This window comes from Mesoplodon bidens (genome assembly GCF_964165515.1).
Source record: "Mesoplodon bidens genome assembly, contig: HAP1_SCAFFOLD_210, whole genome shotgun sequence".
Classification (NCBI taxonomy): Eukaryota; Metazoa; Chordata; class Mammalia; order Artiodactyla; family Ziphiidae; genus Mesoplodon; species Mesoplodon bidens.
In genome coordinates, this window is record NW_027671695.1 from 889,714 (window position 1) to 897,127 (window position 7,414).

Consider the following 7,414-nt stretch of genomic DNA (forward strand, 5'->3'; position numbering starts at 1 on the left):
ACAAATAAAAAATGCTCACTATCACCACTTCTCTTCAACATAATAGTAGAATCCCTAGCCAGAACCATTAGGCACGGAAAAGGAATGAAAGGGATCCAAAGTGGAAAGGAAGAATTTAAAATGTCTCTGTTTGAAGATGACATATTCTGTATGCAGGAAATCCTAAAGACTCCACCAAAACCCCATGAAACTGTTAGAACTAATACATGAAATCAGTAATTTTGTTGGATTTGAAATAAGAATACAAAATTAGTTGCATTTCTATACACTAACAAGAAAATACCTGACAGAAAAAAGAAAAAAAAAAAACACTTCCATTTACCGCAGCACCTAAAACAATAAAATGTTAGGAATACATTTAAGCAAGGAGACAAAACCATCTGTACACCTAAAAATATAACATTTACAAAAACTGAAGAAGATATATGTAAATAGAAAAGTATCCCATATTTCTAAATTGAAAGAATGAATACTGTTAAAATGTTCACGCTACCTCAAGCTATCTATAGTTTCAATGGAATCCCAATCAACATTTCAATGACAATTTTCCCAGAAATAGAATAATAATCCTAAAAATTGTACGAAACAACAAAGGACACTGAAAATAGACAAGGCAATTTTCAGCAAGATAAACAAAGCTGGGTGCAACTCACTTCCTGGTTTCAAACTATTATACAAAGTTACGGTAACCAAAATAATGTGAAATTAGAATAAAAACAGACAAAATACCAATAGAATAGGACTGAGAGCCCAGAAATAAACTCAGCCATGTCCAGTCAACTAACACATGACAAAGAAGACAAGAATAAACAATGGAGTAAAAATAGACTTTACACTAAGTAGTGTTGGAAAAGCTGGATATCCACATGGAAAAGAATAAAATTGAACACCCATCTTAGATGACTCAAAAATTAACACAACGTGAACAGAAATCACAAAATCCTTAGAATTAAACAGAAAAAAATTCTCCGAGGCATTTGTGTCAGCAATGATTCTTTTGGATATGATACCAAAAGTAGAAGGAACAAAAAGAAAATTCAACATGTGTGAAAACATCAAATTTAAAAGCCTCTGCAAAAAAGTAACTTGAACAGAGTGAAGAGGCAGTGGAACAGGAGGCATAGGAATTCTCCTATGGAATGGGAGAAAATATTTGCCAACAACATGCCAGCTACAGGACTAATGTTGAAACATAAAAAAGACTTAGTTTTTTTTAGAAAAGTTGAATAATCTAATTAAAAGGTGGGCTGAAGATCTTAGCAGATATATTCCCCCCATAGGAGATGTACAAATGAGCAACTGACACATGAACATTTGTTCAACCTCTTTAATAGTAAGAGAAATGCAAAATAAAACCACAATGAGATAGCAACTCACGCATTTCATAGTGGTTATTATGAAAAAGAAAAGACATAAAAGTGTAGTCAAGCATGTAGAAAACAGGGAACACTTACAGACTTTTGGTGGTAATGTAACTTAGTACAACCACTATGGAAAATAATATGGATGTTCCTCAAAATTCTAAAAATAATACCACCATATAACGTAGCAATTCCATTTCTGAATATACATAATTGAAAGAAATGAAATCAGTTAACTTACAGAGATATTTGCACTCCCATGTTCACTGTGTAAATATTTATCTAAAATATGCCAGGCATAGTCACTAACCGTTTATCAATGATTAAATGGATTAAGAAATGTATATATTACGACAGTGGATATTATACAGTCATATAATGAATTTCCTGCAATTTGTGACCACATATAATCAACTTGCAGGCATTATTCTTAGTGAAACAATCAGAGACATAAAGGCAAACTGTGTGATCCCACTTATTTATGAAATCTAAATGGCTGATGTCTTCAAAAAAAGAGTGTATACGTATTTAATAGGTGTGAGGTTTGGAGAAATAGGTAGATGATAGTCAAAGAGCATAAATTTCATGTTATAAAATGTGTAACTTCTTGGGATCTAAATTACAGGATAGTGAGTTAGTTACCAATACGTTATTGCATGTTTAAAAGTTACTCGGAAAGTAGATCTTAAATGTTCTTACAGCACACACACAAATTTGGTAACCATGTGAGGTGATAGAAGTATTAACTAACATTATTATCACATTATTTCACAGCATAGATGTAAATCTAACCATCATGCTGTGTACCTTAAAACTGCCAACGTTATATGTCAATTGTATCTCAGAAATGTTGGGGAAATTGCTTTAAAGATAAGACCTAAATGTTTCAAATCCATTGAGAAAAGATAAGGAACAAACTTCTCAAGATTGGCCTTGGCAATAATTCCTTGGCTATGACAGCAGTAGAGCAGGCAACAAAATCAAAAGTTAAGTGAAGTGAAATTGAACTGAAACATTCCTATATAATAAAGGAAACAATCAACAGAATTAACAGGCAATCTACAGAATTGCAGAAAATATTAGAAACACATACGAGATAAGCAGCTAATAACAAACATACATTAGGAAAGGGCAAAACCTCTGTAGTGGAATATCACCTCATATCTATTAGATTGTCTATTATAAAAAAAAGGAGAAGATAGCAGGCATGACAAAAGGGAACCCTCCTACATTCTTGTTGGGAATGCTGATTGGTGTAGCTGCTCTAGAAAACAGTTTGAAGATTCCTCAAAAAGCTAAAAAAGTAGAACTACTAAATCATCCAGAAAAAATCTTTGGATATTTTTATAGAGGAAGGAAAATCACCGAGTCATAAAGATACCTGCATCCCATGTACACTGCACCATCATTCTCAAATGCCATACAGGAAAACAACACACTTAGGCGGAATAGATGGAAAAAGAAAATGTGGCACAGAAAAGTATTTTGTGTGGCAGGAAAAAAATGTGTCACAATAAAAATATATTCAGGCATAGTAGAAGGAAAATGCTGCCTTTTGTAACAAAATGGGTGCACCTTGAGGGCACTATGTTAAGTCAACATCTCTAATAGTAAGAGATGTTGAGCAGAAGTACGACGAAGTGAGAAGTACTTAAGAAGTAAGTCAGGCATATAAAAACAAACATGGTGTGATCTCACATATTTCAAAAAAAATTAATCTTAGTTGCAGGGTTTTCTCCTTCATCACTTAAGATGTCCTGCCAGTCCTTTCTGGCTTAAAGAGTTTAACATCTGTCTTTCTCAAACTCTTCCAAAATATGGCAGAGGGAGGAAAAGTCCAAAACTAATTCTATGGAGACACCATCACTGATACCACAACCAGACAAAGATATCACAAAAAAAGAAACCTGCAGGTCAATATCACTGATGAATATAGATGCAAAAATCCTCAACAAAATAGTAGCAAACAGAAGCCAACAGCACATTAAAAGGAAAATACACCATGATCAAGTGGGGTTTCTTGCAGGAATAAAAGGACTCTTCAATATATGCAAATCAATCAATGTCATACACCATATTAAAAAATTGAAAGAGAAAACACATGTGATCATCTCAATAGAAGCAGAGAAAGCTTTTGAAAAAAATTCAACACCAGTTTATGATAAAAACCCTCCACACAGTAGACATCGAAGGAAGATTCCACAACATAATGAAGGCCATATATTGCCAGAGTCCAGCTCTAGTGAGTCTCGGGGTACCCGAGGGATGGATAGCTTCGGCAAAGGAAATAATTCTATTACACTTCTTAAAGTATCAGCATTGCATGTTTCTCTTTCTCATGTCTTTATTCTTCATTCTTCCTCTATTGTTTACAATCACAGGTTTATATATTGTAGTTGATTACATTACCAGGTACGTGGCCAAACCATCTTAGCACAATCAAACCTGAAAATGTTCTATAAAGATTTTTTAAAACAAACATCCCCTAGTTTCTAGATGTCCTATTAAAATATTTCCCCAAGTTCCCATTAATCACAGGTTGTTTCTTAGTAACCAAGCCAAGCAGTTCTATGATTATTTCAATTGTAAAATTTGGAGCTACTTGTTCCTATTTTTCTTCTTGCATGTGCATCCTTTTACAATGGTTCCAGGAAAATATTTACAATGTACCTGCATGCTCTTTCTCGTTGTTTCCTTCAACTGAGACAGTGTTTTCTCCCTATCCGGGCAACGAATTCTGCTCTAGTCATTTGTTTTTCTATAATTAATTTTCCTTTATAATAGAACCATAAATTTCCTATGTCATCATCAGGAACTCCAGCCCATGGCCGTAACTCCATACTAGAGGGTGTTCTTCACAAAAACATCCCCTTAGCTCTAGGCTCTTAATTCTTTACCATTTACACAGGGCTTTAGTGGGTACTTCCCATCCTATGATAGTTTCAGGAGGGGGAGTCCTAGAGGAATTTTTTTTCACCTGGAGCAACATCCCCCCAAAATTGCCCCTGTATGTAAAGTTATTATCATAAAACATACAACGGAGCTGTAGTCCACCTGACTGGCACGGCACTGCCTTGCAGTTTTGCCTTCCGTTGCTCATGACTTTGTCATGGTGCAATGCCTCCAGGATGGCTTCCGACATCACCCCCTTTTTTATTTTTTAAAAGTGCAGTATGTAGCTCCACAGAAAGTTGTTTGATGCTTTTAATAATTATTCTAATGAGGACTGGAAGTAAAAATATCAGAATTAGTACAACAACTGCCATGATTCCTCCATTAATGAGCATTGAGAATAAGGTTTTATGTGACACAAATGACTTAATACTTTCAAAAAATTTCTGAGCAGACTGTGCCGGAGATAAACCTAAGTTTGTATTTCCTATGTCATGAATCTCTTGATGTAATTTAGTAGGGTCTAAACTAGCATCTGTTTGGTTCCAAACTCCCATAATATGAGTACGAATTTATTCCCAAGAATATAATGATTCATTCACTTTTAGAGGAGTAACACAAATCCATCTATATTTTTTATGACACCTCAAAGCTAATCTTACTTTGAGCGCTGTTAATTCATGCCCTATGTGTAAAATTGCTTCTTCTAAGGCATCCACCTTTGCTTCTAACTTTCTGTCTATAACTTCCTGAGTAGCCAGAGATAAAGATACATTTTTGAAAGCTCATTTACGTGTTGAGCTGTATGTACATGTTGAGCTAAGGAACTTATTGAAAGAGAAAGTGATGCTATTACAGCTATAAATGTAGATATTGCTAGAATTAAAGCTGCAACAAGTCTCTTTGAATGTAATAAAAGTTCAGTTTCATGCAAAACATGTAAGCCATAATCATCATACAAGGCAGATGATAATTTTACAGGCAACATAATGTATGGAGGTCGTTTAAGAATCATTAAAACTTGTACATTCATAGAGGGATTTATACAACTTGTCGAAATACAATCATAGCAATGTGTCCAAAAAGTAGAATCAGAAGTATTATAATAAATATTTAGATCCACATATTTTGGGGCTACCAAGAATACATAAGGTGCTGACACACAAGCCTGCATAGAATAAATGCCCATATTTTTAGGTCTATGAAGAATAACTGGTGGTGGTGCAGCAATAGCTTTCCAAAGCTGGGTCTGTGCATAATACATACTCTCTTGAGCCATAGTTAGTATAGGAGGCACACATCCTCCAGTGTGCCATCTATTAACAAGCATAGAAGCAGGAATGAGTGAATTATTCCAATCATAACGTGCATGATGTTGTAAATAAGATCTATAATCCTTACATGGATCAGGATTACTCCAATCATGCACATTTTTTGTGGTATCCTCTATGGGAATATCAATTCTTGAAGAATATATACAATAATTCCATGTAGGAAATCTGGTATTGGTATCTACAGCGTCCCAGTTACTATCCAATTGGTCTTCCGGAGATTGTAATATAGATGATTGTACTCCTGTATGTATACCATAAGGAGGATTACAAGGAAGAAATTTTAAAGATGAGAGGAAGGTTGATTATAAGTTGGATCTTCTCCAGGTGCTAAGTAAATCAAAGACCAAAGAAGTCTCTTATTAGATTGACTCAAAGGAGAAGCAGTAAGCTGTCCTTTAAGAAAAACCGGTATACATCCATCCTTACGAGAGGCTACAGAGTTATTAATTGATGGAAATATAAAACATATAGTATGGAACCCTGATTTTCCATGAAGTGTAAAATTATTATTTGTTTTAAATTTATTATATGGATAGGAGCTTATGGCTCCTCCCATTAACCTGGGCATAGTAGTAGACACTGGTATACCCTCATTATCCCAGGCTACAGTTTGTAAAATCGGTGGATCAGGGAGATATGTCCAATAAGATTTATCCAAAGCATTTCCCCTAGTTACCTGGCAGGCCAATATAGCAAGCATAGCAACAAAAAGATTTCCAGGTGTTAAGGTAGCTCCCTGGACTGTTATCACTTTCTTGGCGTCATCAGCAAGTTGTTTAATCTGACCCCAAGTTAGTGGATTCGAAGTTCTTGTAGAGATGGCTTGCGTCTTGCGAGGTCTTGGGTGCGGATGCGGAAGACAAAGAATTGGTCTCTCTCCAATGGTGAGCTTTTGTATCTGCTGCAGCAGCGGTTCTTTAGCTGATGGTGATTCATTAGCTGACGTCTCCGGCTGTGGTGCCTTGTGCCTGACTGGGAAGTGGTAAGGCGGGGTCGGAGGGCCCGACATGTCTGATGAGACGGTCAGGCACCCACAACGGCGAGTCAGCGTCCTGTGGAAATACACAAGCATACCCTCAGCCGCTGGTTAGAAAATATCAGGTCCTTTCCATTGACGAGTGAGCAGATCCTTCCATTTCACCCTATGTTTAGGTTTATTAATATCGGGATTCCAATGCCTCATCATGGCAGTATTACCTTTTGAATCAGTACACAAATCATGTAATACAAATAGTGTGTGTTGAAGATGTGATGTGGAGAAGTGTATTTGAATTCCCCTTGCTGTAAATTTGTAATTTGAACTTTTAAAGTATGATGGGCTCTTTCCACTATTGCATAACCCTGAGGATTATAGGGGATTCCCATAGAATGGGAAATATTAAATTTTTCACAAAAGTCTTTAAAAGCCTTAGAAATGTAGGCAGGAGCGTTATCAGTTTTTAGAGCTTTTGGAATGCCTAGAAAGGCAAAACAGAAAAATACGTGTTGCATAACATACTTAAAAGCTTTCCCGGTTCTTGCTGAGGCAAGAATTACATGAGAATAGGTATCCACAGAACCATGTACATAAGATAGCTTTCCAAAAGTTGGCACATGAGTTACAACCATTTGCCATAACATATTAGGTAATGATCCTCTAGGGTTGACCCCCATGGGCAAACTGGATGAATAAGTTGGACAATGTGGACAATTTTTAATTATAGATTTGGCTATCTCCCAGGGCAGCTGAAATTGATATCACAGAGCTACGGAATTTTGATGACGCAAATTATGTGAAGCTTGTGCCTCCTCAATACAAGGGAAAGCGACATTTCGTGTCAAAAGGTC

General features: G+C 35.9%; 1 pseudogene across 1 annotated transcript in view; it reads right to left on the minus strand.

The window, feature by feature from the left end:
• The window catches only part of LOC308611150 (ubiquitin-like modifier-activating enzyme 1), a 42,878-nt pseudogene extending 36,282 nt beyond the window's left edge, over positions 1-6,596 (minus strand). Inside the window, exon 1 of the transcript in view lies at positions 6,264-6,596. The product of the transcript in view is annotated as a ubiquitin-like modifier-activating enzyme 1 (transcript). The remainder of the gene's footprint in view (positions 1-6,263) is intronic.
• Positions 6,597-7,414: the final 818 nt, after the last annotated feature.